The sequence below is a fragment of the Balaenoptera musculus genome, chromosome 3 (genome assembly GCF_009873245.2).
Source record: "Balaenoptera musculus isolate JJ_BM4_2016_0621 chromosome 3, mBalMus1.pri.v3, whole genome shotgun sequence".
Classification (NCBI taxonomy): Eukaryota; Metazoa; Chordata; class Mammalia; order Artiodactyla; family Balaenopteridae; genus Balaenoptera; species Balaenoptera musculus.
In genome coordinates, this window is record NC_045787.1 from 76,083,155 (window position 1) to 76,108,126 (window position 24,972).

The 24,972-nt window shown below is 36.4% G+C and overlaps 1 protein-coding gene across 1 annotated transcript in view; it reads right to left on the bottom strand.

Moving 5' to 3' along the window:
• Window positions 1–24,972, bottom strand: part of SPATA9 (spermatogenesis associated 9) — a 55,337-nt gene that overhangs the window by 17,246 nt on the left and 13,119 nt on the right.

Sequence of the window (24,972 nt, forward strand, 5' to 3'; positions counted from 1 at the left end):
GCAAGCTGAGGCTGCAGAAGTTTGGCAACTGATTTGGAGGATCTGGATATGCTGTTCAATCCTCGAATTAATGTTCCTCGGTTGATCTTGGCTAAAGCGACGGCCATTCTGATTTTGGATGTTTTTTGCACGGGTTCTCTTTTCTGGAAAATAAGCCTTTGAAAAGTGACTGATGTGTGATTCTCCAGTGCAGTATTTATTTATTAAAATTTTTTTAATTTAAAATATAGTTGATGTACAATATTGTTAGTCTCAGGTATACTATATAATTTGACATCTGCAAACAGTATGAAATGAATACCACAAGTCTAGTAACCATCTGTCCCCATACAAAGTTATTACAATATTATTGATCATCTTCCTTATGCTGTGTATTGTATTCCCATTACTTATTATAGAACTGGAGATTTGTACCTCTTAATCCCCTTCACCTGTTTCGCTCACACTGCTCCCTCCCTCCATCCCCCCTCACCCTACCAGCAACCACCCATTTGTTTCCAGTGCATTATTAAAATCTACTTCAGGCAGAGACAAGTACCACATAACTGTACACTGTGCCTGATACTAAGTGTCCAATAATTATCTCCCACCCTCCTTACAACTCATTGGTCCCACCCCAGGTATTTAAATCTTTATATGAATATATGATTTTTTCCTTAGGATAAATATCCAGAATTAAGTTAGTAGCCTAAAAATATAAATTTTTCATTTTTCTCTCTGGATTTATCTGTTTTTTGCATTGATTTTTTAAAAAAGAGCTCTTTCAAAAGTAAACAATCTTGGGAACATATGTATATGTATAACTGATTCACTTTGTTATAAAGCAGAAACTAACACACCATTGTAAAGCAATTATACTCCAATAAAGATGTTTAAAAAAAAAAGTAAACAATCTTTTTTTTTAATATGTATTTATTTATTTGGTTGCACTGGATCTTAGTTGTGCAGGCAGGCTCCTTAGTTGTGGCTCACAGGCTCCTTAGTTGCAGCTCTCCAGCTCCTTAGTTGCGGCACATGGGCTCCTTAGTTGTGGCATGTGAACTCTTAGTTGCAGCATGAATGTGGGATCTAGTTCCCTGGCCAGGGATCAAACCCCGGGCCCCTGCATTGGGAGCACAGAGTCTTAACCACTGCACCACCAGGGAAGTCCCAAAAGTAAACAATTCGTATTCAAATATCATTCAGTGTTTGAATTGTTCAAATAATAATTCTTATTCAAAACTGTTACAAATATTTTCCCAGCTTACTTTAAAATTTTTAAATGATAAAATATAGCATATATATATAATACATAATGTACAATTTACTTTAGAATTTTTTTATTAGTTAAGGTGCATATCAAAGGAATGATTTTAATGATCCCAGACTCTTGCATCTTTCCATATACAGAAAAGTGCTAAATTCATCAACTTGAGATATCTGGGTTTTTTTAATTGAATGAAAAGTTCTTTAAATTCTACAGTGCTTTACAATTTTCAAAAGTTTAACATACATGATTACATATAATCCCATAATAGCCCCTTTTTCCCAATCCCCTAACCTTATGTTGTTCCCCCCCTTCCCTCTCCCCACTGGTAACCACTAGTTCGTTCTCTATATCTGTGAGTCTGCTTCTTTTTTGTTTTATTCACTAGTTTGTTGTATTTTTTAGATTCCACATATAAGTGATAACATACAGTATTTGTCTTTCTCTGTCTGACGTATTTCACTTTAATGCCCTCCAAGTCCATCCATTTTGCTGCAAACTGCAAAATTTCATTCTTTTTTATGGCTAATATTCCATTGTATATATACACCACATCTTCTTTATCCATTCATCTGTTGATGGACACTTAGGTTGCTTCCATACCTTGGCAATTGTAAATAATGTTGCTATGAACATTGGGGTGCATGTATCTTTTCGAATTAGTGTTTTTGATTTTTTGGATATATACCCAGGAGTCTAATTGCTGGGTCATATGACAGTTCTATTTTTAGTTTTTTGAGAAATCTCCATACTGTTTTCCATAGTGGCTACACCAATTTACATTCCCAGCAACAGTGTAGGAGGGTTCCTTTTTCTCCACATCCTCACCAACATTTATTTGTGTTCTTTTTGATGACAGCCATTCTGACAGGTGTGAGGAGATATCTCATTGTGGTTTTGATTTGCATTTCCCTGATGATTAGCAACGTTGAGCATCTTTTCATGTGCCTGTTGGCAATCTGCATTTCCTCTTTAGAAAAATGTCTTTTCAGTTCTTCTGCCAATTTTTTAATCAGGTTGTTAGATTTTTAAATGTTGAGTTGTATGAGCTGTTTATATATGTTGGACATTACCCCTTACCAGTCATATCATTTGCAAATATCTTCTCCCATTCAGTAGGTTGTCTTTTTGTGTAGTCAATGGTTTCCTTTGCTGTGCAAAAGATTTTAAGTTTAATTAGGTCCCATTTGTTTATTTTTGCTTTTGTTTCCTTTGCTTTAGGAGATGGATCAAAAAAAAAATATTGCTGCTATTTATGTCAAAGAGTGTTTTTCCTATGTTTTCCTCCAGGAGTTTTATAGTATCCAGTCTTACATTTAGGTCTTTAATCCATTCTGAGTTTATTTTTGTATGTGGTGCTAGAGAACATTCTAATTTAATTCTTTTACAAGTAGCTGTCCAGTTTTCCCAGCACAGCTTATTGAAGAGACTGTCTTTTCTCCGTTGTATATTCTTGCCTCCTTTGTCATAGATTAATTAACCATAAGTGTGTGGGTTTATGTCTGGGCTCTCTATTCCATTCCATTGATCGATGTGTCTGTTTTTGTGCCAGTACCATACTGTTTTGATTAGTATAGCTTTGTAGTATAATCTGAAGTCCAGGAGCCTGATTTCTCCAGTCTGTTCTTCTTTCTCAAGATTGCTTTGGCTATTTGGGGTCTTCTGTGTTTCCATATAAATTTTAAAATTATTTGTTCTAGTTCTGTGAAAAATGCCATTGATATTTTGATATGGATTTCACTGAATCTGTAGATTGCCTTGGGTGGTATGGTCATTTTAACAATATTAATTCTTCCAATCCAAGAATATGGTATATCTCTCCATCTGTTTTTGTGTCTTCAATTTCTTTCATTAGTGTCTTATACTTTTCCAAGTACAGGTCTTTTACCTCCACAGGTAGGTTTATTCCTAGGTATTTTATTCTTTTTTTTTTTTTTTATTCTTTTTGATGCACTGATAAATGGGATTATTTCCTTAACTTCTCTTTCTGATAGTCTGTTGTTAGTGTACAGAAATGCAACAGATTTTTAAATATTACTTTTGTATCCTGAAACTTTACCAAATTTATTGATGAGCTCTAGTAGTTTTCTGGTGGTGTCTTTAGGATTTTCTATGTATAGTATCATGTCATCTGCAAACAGTGACAGTTTTAGTTCTTCCTTTCCAATTTGGATTCCTTTGATTTTTTTTTCCTTCTCTGGTAGGTGTGGCTAGGACTCCCAAAACTACTTTTGAAAACTACTTTTGAATAAAAGTGGTGAGAGTGGACATCCTTGTATATAAAATATAGCATATATACATAATCATAATGTACAATTTACTTTAAATTTTTTAATGTTAAAATATAGCATACATACACAATGCATTGTACAGTTTAAAGAAAAATGAAACAAAAACCTTATATACTAATCCACAAGCTTACAAAACTTTTAGTTCTGAAAACTTCAAATCTTCTATGAGCATTCTGACAGAAAATATTTCTGGCATTTCTAAAACACAGGACATGTAGTTCTTTCTCTGTTCTAGCACAGGTTAGACTGCATTCCAGGCAACAGACAAGTATAATTTCCATTATTCATTTAAGTAATTTTATGAGCTATTCTGGCTTTTCAGTATATAACTTGGGGGAAAGAGTTGGTTAATAACACAAAGAAGCAACTTTGAATCTCATTTAATTATTGAGTACAAATATATAAGTGCAAAACATCTTTTGGATTTTTTGGTCTACAATAAGCATCATATATTTGTTTAAGAGCTAACATACTGTATATTTATTTTAAATGCCTCAACTTCTATCGTGAAGTCATAATTTTATTAGTGCTGTTTTTGTCATCAAAATTCAGTACTTCTTTTACTCTTCAGCATTTGTCATTGGAGATAACCAAAAGCTGTTCTAGCCTGTCAATGAAGATGTATTTCTGCAACACCTGGTGTCCTACTGTGGCTTAATCTATTAACTTTAGCAAAAAAGTCCCATTAGCCCACCTGTGGTCTCAACCCTCCTCGTCAGTAGAACAGTAGAGGATGGGCTAAGTTGTGGGCTGCTACAGTTGCTATAATTCCAAGCCACTTTAGAGCACAGCAATTCTTACAAGCAGTTATATGGTAGGTAGAACAAGTGAAAAGAACACACAGGTGCAATCACTTGATATTATCTAAGCTGGCTGCATGCACACCTTGAAGAGAAACCACATTGTCTGCAGTAACCAAAGTTCCTGCACATACAGATTCAATTTCTCTTGTGACGTTATGCTTTGCTGCACTGACTCTTCCTCCCAACTCCTCCTCAAGGTGGAGCAGCTGGAATAAGTTTGGTTTTACCTCTGATTACAATTTACAGTTGTCCCTAGGCATCCCATGTGGATTAGTTAGTTCCAGAACCCCTGAGGATACCAAAATCGTGGATGCTTAAGTTCTTTACATAAAATGGCATAGTATTTGCGTATAGCCTATGCACATCCTCCTTTATACTTTAAATCATCTCTAGATTACTTATAAACCCTCATACAATGTAAGTGCTATGTAAATCAACAAACTTAAGTTTTGCTGTTTGGAACTTTCTGGAATTTTTTTTTTCCCCCGAATATTTTCAATCAGAGGTTGCTTGAATCCCTGGATACCAAGGGCCGACAGTACTGTGTTTTCTCTCATTATAATTTGTAACCAGAAGGTGAGGACCATATTGCCAGGGCAAACAGGAGTTGGATATGTGCAGTTCCACCTTTAGTGAAACCTTGTCTATGTGGTCATTCATTCAGTGTTTTAGGGACCCTTCATTTCTTCAGTTGCAAAACAACATTCTATAGTTTCCCTCTCCTTATTTTGTGAGTTCCTTTACAAAATCTTAGTAATCTGTACGTGTTGGCCTGGATTCACTGACTTTACACATGTATTTCTATTAACCAGTCTCGATGTATTCCCCCAAACATTATACTAGATTGATCCATTCAACTTTCCTCTCTTTTACAAATTCTAAAATTTTATCTCTGTAGAAAAATAAGCTTATTTGTAATAAATAATCTATTAATCAAAACTCTCCTGTAAGGTTCATATAATCTGTGTTCACCAAAATACAGCATTTATTATAGACAATATTTTTTAAAATTCGAGTGCATTATAATAATGCTTTAGTGCATTTTGTGTTATCTTTCTCATTTTAGTCTCCTCCTGAGTTTATGGCTTTTTCCAACAGACTCAACTTGTTCCTAATTAATATCATCTTTGTTTCCCTTTAATGCTTAAATGGTTACAATATGACTGCACTTCCCTTTTAAAATGCCTTCCTTTTTTGATACTTTCCTACATAACTGAAAGAATTATTTCTAACAACAAAGTATGTTTCTGACCCCTTTTATTTTCCCTGCCCCAAACATGAAATCAATTTGTTCCCAAGAAGACCATTATTGCTTTTAAGAAGAACAGTATATTAGAAACCAAATCTGGGCACGGGGGTGCATGGTCAATGGTTCTTCGTGGCTCTGGGAATACAAAGGTGACAGCACGGAAGAGCTACTTACATTCCTTAAGATGCAGAAGGAGACGTTCTTCTTTTTAAAAAAACAGTCACCAGTTTATGATGATGGTTCCAATTCACTCTTACTTTCAGTGAGTTATTTTTTAAATTAGCTCTAACAGAAAATTTTTAAATAAAAGGTTTTCCCCTCTGAGGTACCAGCTTTTCCTTTTTGTCTACTATCTATGCTATGTATTTTCCTACCAAACCATATGTGTAAATCTAAATGTTGAACTGAAATTAAGAAGTCCTCATTTCCTTCTTTTCCCTTTTTAATTTTTTGACCCTTGGCCTAAGCATCCTGGAATCAGTGGCAAAGTGTGCAAATTCAGATGATATTTTTTGTCATACGCTCATCATCTGAGCATATCAGCAAATGTCAGAAAAGAAAGTCCAACTCCCAACCACCACCAACACCTCAGAGATAAACAAAGATACTTAAAGACCATTTACCAAAAGAAACTTAGCATCATTTAATCAGATTGATTCAAGAATCCTGCTCCATATTTCTCTATTTGAGCTCCATTCTTTGAATATATATCCTGCTTTCCCCATTACTTTTCTTTTTTCCAGAGCCATACCCATTCTTCTATCATCAGCAGTTTTAATGCTGAACTCCAATTTCTAGTAACATCAGCTTTTTACTACCCTACATCTATAAAACCAGCCTGTCAGCACATCTTATTCAGTTCTTTGTCTGAATAGTCCCAGAATTTGACCACTCCTCACTAGCCCCAGTACCAACACTCAGTCCATTTTATTTATATACCACTGTCATCTCGTCTCCAGACTTGAAAATTAGCCTCCTCAATGGCCTCCCTGCTTCCACCCTTCCCTTTCATTCTGTTCCTCAGCACATCAGCCAAAGAGACACAATTAAAACTTAGATCACATCAGATCTTGCTTTTCTGCTCAACCACTTCAGTGGCCTCCTGTTGCACTCAGTGTAAAAGCCAAAGTACATACAATGGTCTACAAGGTCCTACAAAGACTGCCTCTTCTTTACCTCCTTGGCCTCACAGTCTTTTTCTCTCCCTTTTCCTCCTTCATTATTTATTGAACTTGTTAGGTATACTCCCATCTCAGGGACTTTGAACTAACTATGCCATTTGATTCTCAAGGACACCAAGGTTTGCTCCCTCACTTCCTTCAGGTTTTTTCTTTTTTTAATTTTTATTGGAATATAGTTGATTTATAATGTATTAGTTTCAGGTGTACAAAGTGAATCAGTTATACATATACATATATCCACTCTTTTGTTTTTTTAGATTCTTTTTCCATATAGGTCATTACAGAGTATTGAGTAGAGTTCCCTGTGCTATACAGTAGGTTCTTATTAGTTATCTATTTTATATTTACTAGTGTGTATATGTCAGTCTCAATCTCACAATTTATCCCTCCTCCCCCCCTTATCCCCTGGTAACCGCAAGTTTGTTTTCTACATCCGTGACTCTACTTCTATTTTTGTAAGTAAGTTCATTTGTACCCCCCCTTTATTTTAGATTCCACATATAAGCAATATCATATATTTGTCTTTCTGTGTCTGACTTACTTCACTCAGTATGACAATCTCTAGGTCCATCCATGTTGCCGCAGATGGCATTATTTTGTTCTTTTTTTATTGCTAAGTAATATTCCATGTGGTATGTATGTATCACATCTTCTTTATCCATTCCTCTGTTGATGGACATAGGTTGCTTTCATGTCCTGGCTATTGTAGATAGTGCTGCAATGAACACTGGGGTGCATGTATCTTTTTGTATTATGGTTTTCTCCGGGTATATGCCCAGGAGTGGGATTGCTGGGTCATATGGTAGTTCTATTTTACGTTTTTAAAGGAACCTCCATACTGTTCTCCATAGTGGCTGCACCAATTTACATTCCCACCAACACTGCAGGAGGGTTCCCTTTTCTCCACACCCTCTCCAGCATTTATTGTTTGTAGATTTTTTTGACTGGTGTGAGGTGATACCTCATTGCAGTTTTGACTTGCGTTTCTCTAATAATTAGCAATGTTGAACATCTTTCCATGTGCTTCTTGGCCATCTGTATGTCATCTTTGGAGAAATGTCTATTTAGATCTTCCCCCCATTTTTGATAGGGTTATTTGTTTTTTTGATATTGAGCTGCATGAGCTATTTGTATATTTTGGAGATTAATCCCTTGTCGGTTGCTTCATTTGCAAATATTTTCTCCCAGTCTAAGGGTTTTGTTTTGTTAATGGTTTCCTTTGCTGTGCAAAAGCTTTTAGGTTTAACACATTTTTTTTAAAGAAAATAAAATGTTCCTTTATTAAATTTAATTGAACATTATCCAAAGAATCACTTTTCCAAGGAGAGCAATCTGAGATTTTCTCATTGACAGTTAAACAATGCTTCACCACATAACTAGAGTTGACGAAATAATAAATTATGCCATATGTTCTTATCTAGATCATGCCCCCAAAGGCCCACACCACCATCCCCAGCCCACCGTGGCTTTCCCCCCTTGGTGTCCATACATTTGTTCTCTACATCTGTGTCTCAACTTCTGCCCTGCAAACCGGTTCATCTGTACCATTTTTCTAGGTTCCACATACATGCGTTAATATACGATATTTGTTTTTCTCTTTCTGACTTACTTCCCTCTGTATGACAGTCTCTAGATCTATCCACGTCTTAACAAATGACCCAATTTCGTTCCTTTTTACGGCTGATTAATATTCCATTGTATATATGTACCACAACTTCTTTATTCATTCGTCTGCCGATGGGCATTTAGGTTGCTTCCATGACCTGGCTACTGTAAATAGTGCTGCAATGAACATTGGGGTGCATGTGTCTTTCTGAATTACGGTTTTCTCTGGGTATATGTCCAGTAGTGGGATTGCTGGATCATATGGTAATTCTATTTTTAGTTTTTTAAGGAACCTCCATACTGTTCTCCATAGTGGCTGTATCAATTTACATTCCCACCAACAGTGCAAGAGGGTTCCCCTTTCTCCACACCCTCTCCAGCATTTGTTGTTTGTAGATTTTCTGATGATGCCCATTCTAACTGGTGTGAGGTGGTACCTCACAGTAGTTTTGATTTGCATTTCTCTAATAATTAGTGACGCTGAGCAGCTTTTCATGTGCTTCTTGGCCATCTGTATGTCTTCTTTGGAGAGACGTCTATTTAGGTCTTCTTCCCATTTTCGGATTGGATTGTTTGTTTCTTTAATATTGAACTGCATGAGCTGTTTATATATTTTGGAGATTAATCCTTTGTCCATTGATTCGCTTGCAAATATTTTCTCCCATTCTGAGGGTTGTCTTTTCGTCTTGTTTATGGTTTCCTTTGGTGTGCAAAAGCTTTGAAGTTTCATTAGGTCCCATTTGTTTACTTTTGTTTTTATTTCCATTACTCTAGGAGGTGGATCAAAAAAGATCTTGCTGTGATTTAGGTCAAAGAGTGTTCTTCCTATGTTTTTCTCTAAGAGTTTTATAGTGACCGGTCTTACATTAAGGTCTCTAATCCATTTTGAGTTTATTTTTGTGTTTGGTGTTAGGGAGTGTTCTAACTTTATTCTTTTACATGTAGCTGTCCAGTTTTCCCAGCACCACTTATTGAAGAGACTGTCTTTTTTCCATTGTATATCCTTGCCTCCTTTGTCATAGATTAGTTGACCATAGGTGCGTAGGTTTATCTCTGGGCTTTCTATCTTGTTCCATTGATCTATGTTTCTGTTTCTGTGCCACTACCATATTGTCTTGATTACTGTAGCTTTGTAGTATAGTCTGAAGTCAGGGAGTCTGATTCCTCCAGCTCCGTTTTTTTCCCTCAAGACTGCTTTGGCTATTCGGGGTCTTTTGTATCTCCATCCAAATTTTAAGATTTTTTGTTCTAGTTGTGTAAAAAATGCCGTTGGTAATTTGATAGGGATTGCATTGAATCTGTAGATTGCTTTGGGTAGTATAGTCATTTTCACAATATTGATTCTTCCAATCCAAGAACATGGTATCTCTCCATCTGTTGGTATCATCTTTAATTTCTTTCATCACTGTCTTATAGTTTTCTGCATACAGGTCTTTTGTCTCCCTAGGTAGGTTTATTCCTAGGTATTTTATTCTTTTTGTTGCAATGGTAAATGGGAGTGTTTCCTTAATTTCTCTTTCAGATTTTTCATCATTAGTGTATAGGAATGCAAGAGATTTCTGTGCATTAATTTTGTATCCTGCAACTTTACCAAATTCATTGATTAGCTCTAGTAGTTTTCTGGTGGCATTTATAGGATTCTCTATGTATGGTATCATGTCATCTGCAAACAGTGAGTTTTACTTCTTCTTTTCCAATTTGTATTCCTTTTATTTCTTTTTCTTCTCTGATTGCCGTGGCTAGGACTTCCAAAACTATGTTGAATAATAGTGATGAGAGTGGACATCCTTGTCTCGTTCCTGATCTTAGAGGAAATGCTTTCATATTTTCACCATTGAGAATGATGTTTCCTGTGGGTTTGTCGTATATGGCCTTTATTATGTTGAGGTAGGTTCCCTCTATGCCCATATTCTGGAGAGTTTTTATCATAAATGGGTGTTGAATTTTGTGAAAAGCTTTTTCTGCATCTATTGAGATGATCATATGGTTTTTATTTTTCAATTTGTTAATATGGTGTATCACATTGATTCATTTGCATATATTGAAGAATCCTTGCATCCCTGGGATAAATCCCACTTGATATTGGTGTATGATCCTTTTTTTTTCTGACAGTTTTTTTTTCACACACACACACTGTATTTTATTTTTACAAGAGATAAATAAACTGACACCAAGCATTGTAAATGGATGACCACAACAAAAGCAACAATGATTGCAATTACCAAACACGAAACACACTCATACTATGTCATAATATTGAAATTCAGCCCAGTAATCCTCCACTGTAACAGCTCCTTGGTGTATGATCTTTTTAATGTGTTGTTGGATTCTGTTTGCTAGTATTTTGTTGAGGATTTTTGTATCTATGTTCATCAGTGATATTGGTCTGTAATTTTCTTGTTTTGTAGGAGCTTTTTCTGGTTTTGGTATCAGGGTGATGGTCACCTCATAGAATGAGTTTGGGAGTGTTCCTTCCTCTGTAATTTTTTGGAAGAGTTTGAGAAGGATGGGTGTTAGCTCTTCTCTAAATGTTTGATAGAATTCACCTGTGAAGCCATCTGGTCCTGGACTTTTGTTTGTTGAGAGATTTTTTAATCACAGTTTCAATTTCATTACTTGTGATTGGTCTGTTCATATTTTCTCTTTCTTCCTGGTTCAGTCTTGGAAGGTTATACCTTTCTAAGAATTTGTCCATTTCTTCCAGGTTGTCTATTTTATTGGCATAGAGTTGCTTGTAGTAGTCTCTTAGGATGCTTTGTATTTCTGCGGTGTCTGTTGTAACTTCTCCTTTTTCATTTCTAATTTTATTGATTTGAGTCCTCTTCCTCTTTTTCTTGATGAGTCTGGCTAATGGTTTATCAATTTTGTTTATCTTCTCAAAGAACCAGCTTTTAGTTTTATTGATCTTTGCTATTGTTTTCTATGTTTCTATTTCATTTATTTCTGATCTGATCTTTATGATTTCTTTTCTTCTGCTAACTTTGGGTTTTGCTTGTTCTTCTTTCTCTTAGGTGTAAGTTCTTTTAGGTGTAAGGATAGATTGTTTATTTGAGATTTTTCTTGTTTCTTGAGTTAGGCTTGTATAGCTATAAACCTCTCTCTTAGAACTGCTTTTGCTACAGCCCATAGGTTTTGGATCATCGTGTTTTCATTGTCATTTGTTTCTAGGTATTTTTTGATTTCCTCTTTGATTTCTTCAGTGATCTCTTGGTTAATTAGTAACGTATTGTTTAGCTTCCATGTATTTGTGTTTTTTACGTTTTTTTCCATAATTCATTTCTAATCTCATAGCGTTGTGGTCAGAAAAGATGTTTGATATGATTTCAATTTTCTTAAATTTACTGAGGCTTGATTTTTGACCCAAGATGTGATCAATCCTGGAGAATGTTCTGTGCGCACTTGAGAAGAAAGTGTAATCTGCTGTTTTTGGATGGAATGTCCTATAAATATCAATTAAATCTATCTGGTCTATTGTGTCATTTAAAGCTTGTGTTTCGTTATTAATTTTCTGTTTGGATGATCTGTCCATTGGTGTAAGTGAGGTGTTAAAGTCCCCCACTATGATTGTGTTACTGTCGATTTCCTCTTTTATAGCTGTTAGCAGTTGCCTTATGTATTGAGGTGCTCCTATGTTGGGTGCATATATGTTTATAATTGTTATATCTTCTTCTTGGATTGATCCCTTGATCGTTATGTAGTGTCCTTCCTTGTCTCTTGTAACAGTCTTTATTTTAAAGTCTATTTTATCTGATATGAGTATTGCTACTCCAGCTTTCTTTTGATTTCCATTTGCATGGAATATCTTTTTGCATCCCCTCACTTGCACTCTGTATGTGTCCCTAGGTCTGAAGTGGGTCTCTTATAGACAGCATATATATGGGTCTTGTTTTTGTATCCATTCAACAAGCCTGTGTCTTTTGGTTGGAGCATTTAATCCATTCACGCTTAAGGAAATTATTGATATGTATGTTCCTATGACCATTTTCTTAATTGTTTTGGGTTTGTTTTTGTAGGTCCTTTTCTTCTCTTGTGTTTCCCACGTAGAGAAGTTCCTTTAGCATTTGTTGTAGAGCTGGTTTGGTGGTGCTGAATTCGCTTAGCTTTTGCTTATCTGTAAAGCTTTTGATTTCTCCATGGAATCTGAATGAGATCCGTGCTGGGTAGAGTAATCTTGGTTGTAGGTTCTTCTCTTTCATCACTTTAAGTATATCATGCCACTCCCTTCTGGCTTGTAGAGTTTCTGCTGAGAAATCAGCTGTTAACCTTATGGGAGTTCCCTTGTATGTTATTTGTCATTTTTCCCTTGCTGCTTTCAATAATTTTTCTTTGTCTTTAATTTTTGCTATTTTGATTACTATGTGTCTCGGCGTGTTTCTCCTTGGGTTTATCCTGTATAGGACTCGCTGCGCTTCCTGGACTTGGGTGGCTATTTCCTGTCCCATGTTAGGGAAGTGTTCGACTATAATCTCTTCAAATATTTTCTCTGGTCCTTTCTCTCTCTCTTCTCCTTCTGGGACCCCTATAATGCGAATGTTGTTGTGTTTAATGTTGTCCCAGAGGTCTCTTAGGCTGTCTTCATTTCTTTTCATTCTTTTTTCTTCATTCTGTTCCACAGCAGTGAATTCCACCATTCTGTCTTCCAGGTCACTTATCCATTCTTCTGCCTCAGTTATTCTGCTATTGATTCCTTCTAGTGTATTTTTCATCTCAGTTATTGTATTGTTCATCTCAGTTTGTTTGTTTTTTAATTCTTCTAGGTCTTTGTTAAACATTTCTTGCATCGTCTCGATCTTTGCCTCCATTCTTTTTCCGAGGTCCTGGATCATCTTCACTATGATTATTCTGAAGTCTTTTTCTGGAAGGTTGCCTATCTCCACTTCATTTAGTTGTTTTTCTGGGGTTTTATCTTGTTCCTTCATCTGGTACATAGCTCTCTGCCTTTTCATCTTGTCTATCTTTCTGTGAATGTCAAGTTTAAGACATTTTTGACAGGAGACGTATTACAGCCACAGGCGTTAGTTTCTGCAAAAATCCCCTGGGTCAATAATTTGTTAATTAGATCCCATTTGTTTATTTTTGTTTTTATTTTCATTACTCTAGGAGGTAGACACTTCCTTTAAGTCTTAATTCAAGAATCACTTTCTCACTAAGACCCTCTTGGTCACCCTACCTTTCCCATCAATTGTTCTCCCCATCCCTACCCCTACTTCATATCCTTTCTCTGCTATGTGCTTTCTTTCCCTTAAGACCTACCGTTAATATAATATGTAGTTTATTTTCCTTGTTTACTGGTTTTCTACTTGACTAGGTTATAAGTTTCGGGTTTCTTTTAGGACATAAGTTTTACGGCAGCAGTGTTCTATATCCATCTGGCTCACTGATCTTTCCCCAGTGCCTAGACTAGTGTCTGGCACATAGTAGGTGCTCTACAAATATATTCATTTAAATGAACGAATGAAAAATATCAGAAAAATATAACAAGTTAGTATTGAAAAATTTTGGAAAAATATAACAAATATTAAATTAGAAACTACCCAGAAAGATTTCAGTGCACAATGTGCTCTGCAAATTTTCACAATAATGATAGTGTCCCACAAGAAACAACTCACCAAAGACAAAAATACAACTGAATTATAGAACACTCTAGTTACAATTCTACTCTCATTATATTTAGAAACCCCAATACCAATACAAGTAATTTCCAGACATCACTGGTGCATCCCCAGTGAAACCGTGCCCCACAAGGTTAAAAAGCTCATTCTGAAACTGTGCCCCATAGGGTTAACAGAAACTGGTGACTGACAGCAATTCTTTAGCTTGTCTTACAGAACAGCAGATAAGGGAGAGTCTTGTTAAAAACCCCTATGCTTGTAATCTGCCTTCACTGTTCAAGCTTGCCTTAACTGTTCCTGCAAATTGCGTACCTTCCAAGCTTCACGTAGCTTAGACAAATACTGTATATCACCAGACTCCTTTAACCACCCCATACAGATAACACCTCTGACATATGGGTCATTACAGTAATGGCTGCTTCAGAAGCATGGAGCTAATCTTGCCCAGTTCAAACTGGTCAAGACCACTTGACCATTCAACTGAGCCTGCTCAAGTGTGCAATGGGTGACCTTTTGACATCTGAGGGCCGAAAGTTCCACCCTCAGATCATGCTAACACCCACATTTTCTGAACATACATCCTGTGAAGAAGCATGTAACTCAGATATGCCTGCAGAGAGCAGACATTACCTCACATTTTCCTGCCTCCAAACACCTTCACCAGCATCTCTGACTACCCTATACTCGTCATGCACAAATAATCCAAGCCCCTTGCCTTTGGGGAGGTGGATCAGAGATTTGCTCTCCTGTTTCCTCACTTGGCTGCCTCTTGAATAAACCCTTTCTCTGCTGCAAACCTCAGCGTCTCAGCATTAGGCTTTCTGCATATCGGGCAAAGAAACCTGGTTTGGTAACACCAGCAGTTTTTGTCCCACATGTTTAAAAAAAAAAAAAAAGAAAGCATAGAGAATTCAGAAAAATGTATCTACAGATGTAAAAGCCAAAATTTTGCACGGATTCTATTATGCTCTGTCTACAATCCTCAATTTTGTAGTATACAGTTAAGTACAAGATAATTACAGAAAATACATAACCACCTTTCATAATTAAAACCCACAAAATTGACCCTGTTTCCCATAAAAGATTTCTCTCATTCAAGTGAAGATTATCTGAATTAAAAATTTCTGATTCCCTAATTGTAGCATGCATTTTTTCATTCGTTCAAATTTAAAAGTTTAATATTTTAAAGTCCTCATATGGAAATCATTTGCAATTTGCAAGTGTAAACCTTAAAAAGTTACTTTTACTAAAAGATGTGGATACTGAGCATATTGGGGTCTGGGCTGGTTGGAAGGGAGGGAGTGGAGAGTACAAGAACTTAGAAGCCAGGATCTCAAGTCAAAATTCTAAAATTAACTTTCCCCAGCCCCAGAAAAAAAATGTCCTTCAAAATCTTTAGCCATGAAGAACTATTTAATAGCCATTATTCTCTGTGTATTCCTCTATAAAAATTCCACCACCATCACTCCCAGCAAATCTCTAAATCTTTTTTTTTTACTCCAGGCCAGCAACATGGTTTTTTCCTAAATAAATAAAAATACCAATCACAAAACTTAGAGATTTAAAATACAACCCAATTAATAAAGCCCTCTAAGTAGTCTTAAAACCATTCTTTTCAGTATGTTTGGGAACTATGGACCACACTAGAAATAATAAAATCTGCAACATTTATAATCTGACCTTTAAAAATAATCTAGTTAAGAACAGAGTATTAGCATTGTTTTCTGGATAATTTATTTTTGAAGAGCAAATAACTTCAATGTGTTACAATATCCCCTAACTACTCAGGTTTCCTGCCACTCTCAGCAACACTTTCTTCAAAGTAAATGGTGGAAAAAGAACAATGTAAGTGTTTTGAAAATGAGAAATAAAGTAACTTTATGTTTATATTCTTCTCTTGGGTTGGGTATAGCTCTTATAAGTGAGCGACTTCAGGGATTTGGAAATAGGAACTTAGAGTTCTTTGGGGATCAGAATATCAATCTATTTCACATAAAGCATACTTATGGCTCTAGTGATAATGAGGCTATGCAGAGGGTAGGAAGAGAGGAAGGGAGTTGTAAAGAAAGTTGCAACTTTGATTAAATAAAACCCAGTTTCTCTAATGTTGGCAATGGTGGGAGAATCACAACTTGGAAGGACAACAGGGCTTTCCAGGCCTAGGCTTCCTTGGCTTTACCTTGAGGTTTTCTCAATAATTACTGACACTACTGTGCTGGCCTTAACCATTTTACATCCTAGACCAAGCATCTCTTTCCTTAATACTCCAGAGCATAGCCAAGAAAAGTCTCTCATGTTTCAAAAGAATTTATACCAAGACTAGGGGAATACAAAAAGAGGAAGCAACTAGACACCAAGATTAAGATATGGAATTACAAAATCCATTTTGCCCTCTAGAGCTTTTAAGGCTTATCCTCTGCTACTTAGCCAGCCACCACCTAGATGCCATCTTACCACTGTGCATCCAGATACTGACATTTCAGTATCACCCCTTCCTAAAGTCTAGACCCAAGACTGACACCATTTATTCAAATTTACTTAACATTCTGGAAACATGCTATGATGTTTCATACATTTTTGGCATGACACTGCTTCCTTTGGAATATTTTTCCCTGTTCCTACCCACTTACCTGATCCCTTTCTTCACCTTGAGAATTCCAATTCATCCTCTGAGACCCAGTCTAAGCATCTTTCCTCCATGAAGTCTTCTCTGACTACCCTATGTAGAGTCATTCCTTCCTCTAAATTGTATATGCCTCTTACCATATTCCATTGCAATTACTTGTTTATAACTCTGTCTCCATGAGATTAAGCTCACTGACTGAAGGAACCCTGCCTTGTTTAATCTCTGTATTTCTTCTTCCCAGTTCCAGGCAAAGTATTTATTAAGTGTCTAATGCCTGGTTATCTGGATGAATGGTTAAAGGTAGCTCTAATACCTCTCCTTTGGAATGAAATATACAGACTTTGTGATTACTATGTTACTCACAGCGCTTTTTTGTTTACTTCCAGGTTTTAGCTATGTTCCTCATGTTGACATTGCCAAAAGTCTGATTTCTGGATAAGTAGGCTGTTACTGTACCATATAACTTTACAACATATTCTATTCCAACTGTGGCCAAAATGACTAAAACAACACTTTTCCATTAAGAGTTGTGTACTTTTGGGACTTCCATTGTGGTCCAGTGGCTAAGACTCTGTGCTTCCAGAGCACAAGGAGGCAAGGGGGCCCAGGTTCGATCCCTGGTCAGGAAACCAGACCCCACATGCCACAACTAAGAGTTCACATGCTGCAACTAAAGATCCCGCATGCCACAACAAAGATCTCACATGCCACAACAAAGATCCTGCATGCCACAATGAAGATCCCACATGCCCCAACTAAGACCCGGTGCAGCCAAATAAATAAATAAGTATTTTTTAAAAACGAGTTGTGTACTTTTGAGTAAATCAGGTTACATGTGTCCCCTAAACAAGATGTTACTTTTTCCTAACTAAATGTCTTTACGATTCTCTACCTATCTCCTTCCACTTCCAATATTATATCTAAAACCTTTTTGCAACAGACGTTTAAAACATATGCATATATACTTTGTTTAAATTGATATCACTATTTTCTTTCCACATTAAAACACACACCCATGCCATATTTATCTTTCCATTGTTATAACTTGTATCAGTTATGTTTTTTCACTGACTTAATTGCCACAGATTTTAAAGTACATCTAGGTATTTTTCTGATTTTATATTAAGCAAATCTTAAGTCAACTGCATTGCAATTGTATCTATGAGAAAGTTCTGGATTTCCAATCTAATGGTAGTGTGACTGTCCTTAAACTTTATTTATCTTTCTACCTCACTTCCTTGTCCACAGTCTTTCTGCTTTCCGTAGACCCCTCGCAATGAGTAAGAGTTGAAATGGTGTTTTTCTGAGGTGAAAGTAAAGTTTTCCTAAGCTTCAAATACTGATCTCAAAATCACAAATTAAATAATTGGTACTAAAAATACAATAAACTTTTTATAATCCTTTCAAAGTTATAAAATCACATTACCTGATTAGACTGTGATAATCTTAGGATGGTAGGGAATTCATCTTTAAACTCATCTATAAGGCCCATGATTACTTTCTGGATTCCCTCGACTAAGACAAAAAGAAGTTAGGGGGTTAAAAAAAAAAAGCTTAACTAAAAATCCCCTAAACATAATTTAAAAGATCATGGAACACTGGGTCCACCTTGGGGATTTAATTCCCAGTTTCCACACCCATATCCCCTTTACAAGAAGATTGTGCATACTTCTTCCAGAAAAGTTCTTCAACACCTGCCCACATATCCACCCAACAGGTTTGACTGGCATGTTGAGTTCTTGCGTGGGTTCCTAGTTCGTGGCAAGCTTACAGGCCTGGGCACTGCTTGTCCTACTCTACCATTAGTGAGGGATGATGGCAGCCCTCCACTCAGGAATGCAGGCAAGGACAGAACCTGCAGCTCACTGCAGGGATTCTCTGTTACTTCACAATGGGCCTCTGAGAACTTGTTACAGAATCCTCTGAAATCACTCTGGCAGTGAGGAGGAAGAGTGTGTTTGGAAGCACAAGGGGAGGAGAAATGGGATTGAAAAATGAAGCACACTAAGGAGTTCTGCAATATGAATTGAATTTTGTCCCAATTTCTGCAGTGATACTTCAATTACTGGATCACCTGAGAACAAAGCTCCCTTTGAAAAAAGTTGGCATACGCTTTAAAAGAAATGCTTCACATTTGATGCCACGTGGAAGAGAAACACCAGCAGTTAACTCAGAAAGACTTCTGAACAGGTTGTTTTTCCTTCACCCAAATGAGGATCACTAGATCAGACCCAGGCAAAATCGTGAAGTCTTTGGTTTGCCTTCTTTAAAATCTCAACCTTTTTTTCTTCTTCATCTTTGTCTCTTCTAGTACTCTCCCATTTCAGATGATCATTATTTTCCCCTTATCAAACAGGGAAGAACTGCATATTATGCAGACTTGATTGACTACCTGGTTATATTTTAGTGTGGATGAGCTGAGCTGGTTAACTCAAATCCCATTTTATTTATTTATTTATTATTTTTTTAAAATAAATTTATTTATTTTATTTATTTTTGGCTGCGTTGGGTCTTCGTTGCTGTGTGCGGCTTTCTCTAGTTGCGGCAAGCAGGGGCTATTCTTCGGTGTGGTGCGCGGGCTTCTCGTTGCGGTGGCTTCTATTGTTGGGGAGCACAGGCTCTAGGCACGTGGGCTACAGTAGTTGTGGCACACGGGCTCAGTAGTTGTGGCTTGCGGGCTCTAGAGCGCAGGCTCAGTAGTTGTGGCACATGGGCTTAGTTGCTCCGCGGCATGTGGGATCTTCCCGGGCCAGGGCTCGAACCCGTGTCCCCTGCATTGGTAGGCAGATTCTTAACCACTGCGCCACCCAAAAATCCCATTTTAATTTGAAGCCTTTATATTTAACTGCAGCTAGATGGATTTCTTCGGCAAGCATAAAACTGGCTGCTGGAGGTCTATTTAGCAGAACTGTCCAGGAAAGAGAAATGTTCATCAAAGGATTCCTCTAGATTGTGAAGTCTGCCAGATCCCCAGCTTTCACTTTGTCCTTAGTCCTTGTCTGCCTGAGAATACTCTCCATCACAGCACAACCACCTCTCTGAACCTTAACAGAACCTGCTTTCCTCCATCATAAATCTAATGCTTAAGAAAATTATACCCTTAACATTTGGAAAGTGAAATCTATTGCCAGAAAGAATTATTAGACAATGATGAACACACAAACTGGGAGTCTATAAGAAAATGAAAACTTTATTTGTCCTATTAAGATAACTTGGCTATCAGAGTCTACCAGAGTAACATCTGTTAGGACCTGCTCTCTCTGGTCTACTTCTATGTTCTCCACTCCCATCAACTCCCTAATTCTTTTTTCCATCTGCCCACCCTCAATGTCCTAGCTCCCAGTTGTTTCACTCAGTTTTCTTTTCATCCATTCTCACCCTCCTAGGCAGCCTATAAAACTAACAAATCTACAAGAAAAACATATCATGTTAATATTTCCCACACTTCAAGCTTAACTGACTCTTTGTTAATTATTCTAACAAAATTCTTTTTGTCTTTTCTTTCTTAATGACCCTCTCTCAGGATGGGGAGTGGTAGAAAAAGGCAGGGGGTGATAAGTAAAAAAATTCCACCTTGCCACACTTAACATTTGTGACCATATCTGAAAATGTTTTGGTTTTTATTTAATCATATCTTATACCTATATCCTTACACATCTTACATTATTACAGATAAAGTTATTTGAAATAATGTCAATCGTTATCTTTAGTTGTTATTCTTTACAACTCATAATTGAGTGCTCCATACTTATAAAATAAATTCTAATAAGAATCTGAGGCAGTTTGTATGTAGGATGTTTGAAAATTGAATCATTTGAAATGTACTAAGGGAACTTATTCTTTAAAAGTAACTAACCCTAGATAAATTCTTTTATAAGGTAAATAACCATCTTTTTCCCAAGAAAAATAAATACCTGCTATGTATCTTGTAAATACAGATTTTCAAAGATGTTTCAAAATAGATATAACATTTTGCTTCTCCTTAAAAATTATTTAATAACTATATTCTACAATTCCAGTTGGGTACCATTAGTATGGTACCCAACCATATTAATGGATGGAAAGACCGATGGAAGTCCTCAAATAGTTACAGTAAAATGACAGGCCACACAGGGAACAGAATTAGCAACACTGGCATTGCTACCCAACTTTGGGAACTGCTGAGGTTCATTAGATGGTAGGAAGCTCGGAAGCAGATTTGTTGTTGTCTGTTTCCTGCATCACAATATAAACTTCATGAGCTCAGGGTCTTTGGTTGGCTCAAGGCTATATTCCCAATATGTAGATAATGCTTTTACAATTTTACAAAAATATTTCCTGGAAGAATATAATCATATTTGTTACTTACGTCTTAGGCAGGATGAAAATTTTTATCATTAACAAATTCATCATGGAGTCAATTAACTGATATGTAAATGCAAAACAAGACACATTACATATACATACACACACATAATGTTTATCAAACACTATGGGAAGAAAACTTTTTTTCCCCATACACAAAGCACATTTTAATTTATTTTACCCATGACAGTGACATAACCTAAATAATTAACTGAATTAATTCAAGATGAGCTCAGTAAGAACTAGAAAATAGATACACTGGGAACATAGGTCTTTGATTTTTCTTTACACTTTTTTAGCTAGATAATACTGAGTAGATTAATTGCAGTCTATTATTCTATATATTTGAGGATAGAAAATAAAAGTGTAGCAAGTTCATGGATTTAGTACTGATAAAAATATGAGTAAATGAAAATATATGATGCAGTAGAGATCAAAAGAATATACTTGTAATACACACTACTATATATAAAATAGATAACTCATAAGGACCTACTGTATGGCACAGGGAACTCTACTCAATACTCAGTCGTTCATATGGCTGAGTAATATTCTATTGTATGTATATACCACATCTTCCTAATCTAGTCATCTGTTGATGGGCATTTAGGTTGTTTCCATGTCTTGGCTACTGTAAATAGTACTGCTATGAACATTGGGGTGCATGTATCTTATCGAATTAGAAGTTTTTTGAGTGACTTTAGAACACAGTTCAGAACATTCCAAGGACAAAAAGAACTAGAAAAGCCATTTTAGATTTCATTCAGTCATTTCCTTGGAAGTATTGATATTGGTTTTGTTATTTGAAATTATTTTCCTCATAATGCAGTATAAACACATTTTGGGGTTAATAATGTTAGGAATCAAGAATTTCAGGATAAGAGAAAAAAAAACCTAATTATAAAATCAAAGAACAAAGTAAAACACTAATGTTAAACAGAATTGACTATATCATCATAAACTCATGATTTTTAAAAATACATTTTTTCTAGCTATACAGAATGAAATAACTAGAAACATTGCCAACACAGTAGAAAAGAGCACCCCTAGCACCCAGATTCTGGGCCTCTTTTTAAAAATTAATTAATTAATTAATTAATTAATTAATCTATTTATTTATTTTTGGCTGTGTTGGGTCTTCGTTGCTGCATGCAGGCTTTCTCTAGTTGCGGTGAGCAGGGGCTACTATTCGTTGTGGTGTGCAGGCTTCTCATTGCGGTGGCTTCTCTTGTTGTGGAGCATGGGCTCTAGGCACATGGGCTTCAGTAGTTGTGGGCTCTAGAGCGCAGGCTCAGTAGTTGTGGCACACGGGCTTAGTTGCTCCACGGCATGTGGGATCTTCCTGGACCAGGGCTCGAACCCATGTCCTCTGCATTGGCATGTGGATTCTTAACCACTGCACCACCAGGGAAGTCCCTTTGGGCTTTAATATAATTCCCCCCTACCATGAGCCAGGACTCCTTGAAGAAATAGCTGACATCAGTCTGCAGCAGCAGAAGTACAAGATGAAGCAAGGAGATCTCAGGCCAGAAAGGAAGAAAGCTTTTTGAAGATTAATGGGGTCCTATTAGGAGGACACAGAAGGCAGCTGGAAGGAGCTACAAAGGCCTCCTTTACAATGGAAGACTCAGGCCATGTGAATGTTCACTGCTGCACTAATTGTAATATCAAGAAATTGTAAGCAACCCAAACATCCATTCTTCAACTACAGAATTAATAAATCAATTATAATATACCCATAATGGTTACTCTACAGCAGTAAACATGAACGAATTACAGCTACATGCAACATCGTGAATAAATCTCAGTAATATAATAATTTTGAATGAGAAAAAGCAAGATACAGAAAAAAAAGCAGAGCATGATTTCATTTATATGAAGTTCAAAAACACTCAAAACTAAGCAATATATTAGGAGTACACATATATGTGGCAAAATAGAGAAAAAAACCAAGGGAACCATAAACATAAAATTCAGGATAGTGGTTACTACTTCTGAGAGAAGAATGAAGAGATGGGGTTGGACAAGGCCACATAAGGATTTTGAAGGTAATGGTAGTGTAATTTTTCTAAAACTTAATCATGTGTACGGGTATCGAAGGACTATAATCTTTATCCCTTACAACGATATATAAATATATCTTCTCAATATTTAATAAAAACAATGAAAGGAAATAACCTGTTGAACAAATTGCTGTAACAACTTTGGTAAAAAACAGTCATTAAAAGCTATTCCAGTAATAATGGTAAAGGGACTTTTTTCATTCATTCGATATTTACTGAGCACCTACTATGTGTCATCACTGTTCAGCACTGGGAATAGGGTAGTGAATAAAACAGACAGAAACCAGGCTTCCCTGGTGGCGCAGTGGTTGAGAATCTGCCTGCCAGTGCAGGGGACACGGGTTCGAGCCCTGGTCTGGGAAGATCCCACACGCCGCGGAGCAACTAGGCCCATGAGCCACAACTACTGAGCCTGCGCGTCTGGAGCTTGTGCTCCGCAACAAGGGAGGCCGCGACAGTGAGAGGCCTGCGCACCGCGATGACGAGTGGCCCCCGCTCGCCGCAACTAGAGAAAGCCCATGCACAGAAACGAAGACCCAACACAGCCAAAAATAAATTAGAAAAAAAAAAAAAAAAAGACAAAAACCCTTGCTCTACTGGAACTTACATCCAGTGGAACAGAATCAAACTATGTGCTATTTTCTATGGACCTAGAAAAGCCATTTCTTTCATTAGTAACTTGCTCAGATTTTGAGGTGAATGTTTCACAACTATATTCTATATAACATGTGAAAAAACTAACTACATATGATATAAAATATTCTTCTGATTGAAAAGATCTTATTTTAGCCTTAGAAAAGTTTATGTTACAAATCTATGTTTTAGATGAAAATCTTTCTTTTCTTACATCTCCCTCTTCAAATCTATAGTCATAACCAGAAATAAGAGTTTTTGAGCAGCTACATATCTTCTAATAGACATCTCCACTTTGGAAACAGGCAATCTAAAATTGAAGCCTTTCAAGCAAAGCAATATTAAACACATTTAAGTATCCATAGTCCACATATTTTTATGGCCTTTGGTTAGAGTCTCAGACTTATCTGCTTTAGGCTGTAACCTCTGCCAGGCATGACTAAAAATATGGATTTTGTATTTTGGTCCCTTCCCTTATAGACATAGAATGTATAGCTTAATTGCCTAGATACTTAAGCAGCTCTCCCTGGTCAAACCAATAATATTCAAACATAATGAAAAAGAAAACCGGTGAATTCCATATAATTCTATATAATTATAAAATAGAAAATTGTTATGTTCACTCAAAGGAGCTAAAAATGAAAAACACTGAAGGATGCAGCCCACTCTTTCTTTGACCCAACACTTTGACAGCAAGTTGATGACACGTCTTTAAAGCTGAGCCCAGACAAGATATAATTCACCATATGCATATTTATGTAAACTTACCATGAGACTACATTTATGTTCAGCCAGTACCAACCAATCCTCTTAAGTATTTCTGAGGTATTTGTACAAAAATATTCTTACAAGTTAAAAGTGTGATAAATTATACTATTATAATAACAATGCCCTTTATGTTCAAATGAAGTCCTCTTGACCAATGATTCACATTGCATCTGCCTAATTTGTAGTTATTATTCAATTTTCACACGAACAAGTCGATAAAGCCCCAAACTAAACATGTCTAATATGCGTTATCTAGGCAATTAGAAGACTGGGAAATCAAGCTTTGTTTTTCTTTTAAAGGGTGTAGTAAAGCCAGATTATTTTTTCTGATTCTACTTACGTTAAGAAAACAGGATGGTTTTGTGGACTGTACATAAGTATTACTATCTCTCTACAAATGACGAACCAGGCTCTGAGGAATTTAGAAAGTATCCCCAAACCAGGAAGTGACAGAGCAAGGACTCTTGTCTAGATTCCCTTTCAAAATTTTGAATTCTCCTCACCAGCATATGGCCTCTCTTAGATGGAGTGAGTGACTTTCAAGAGCAGAA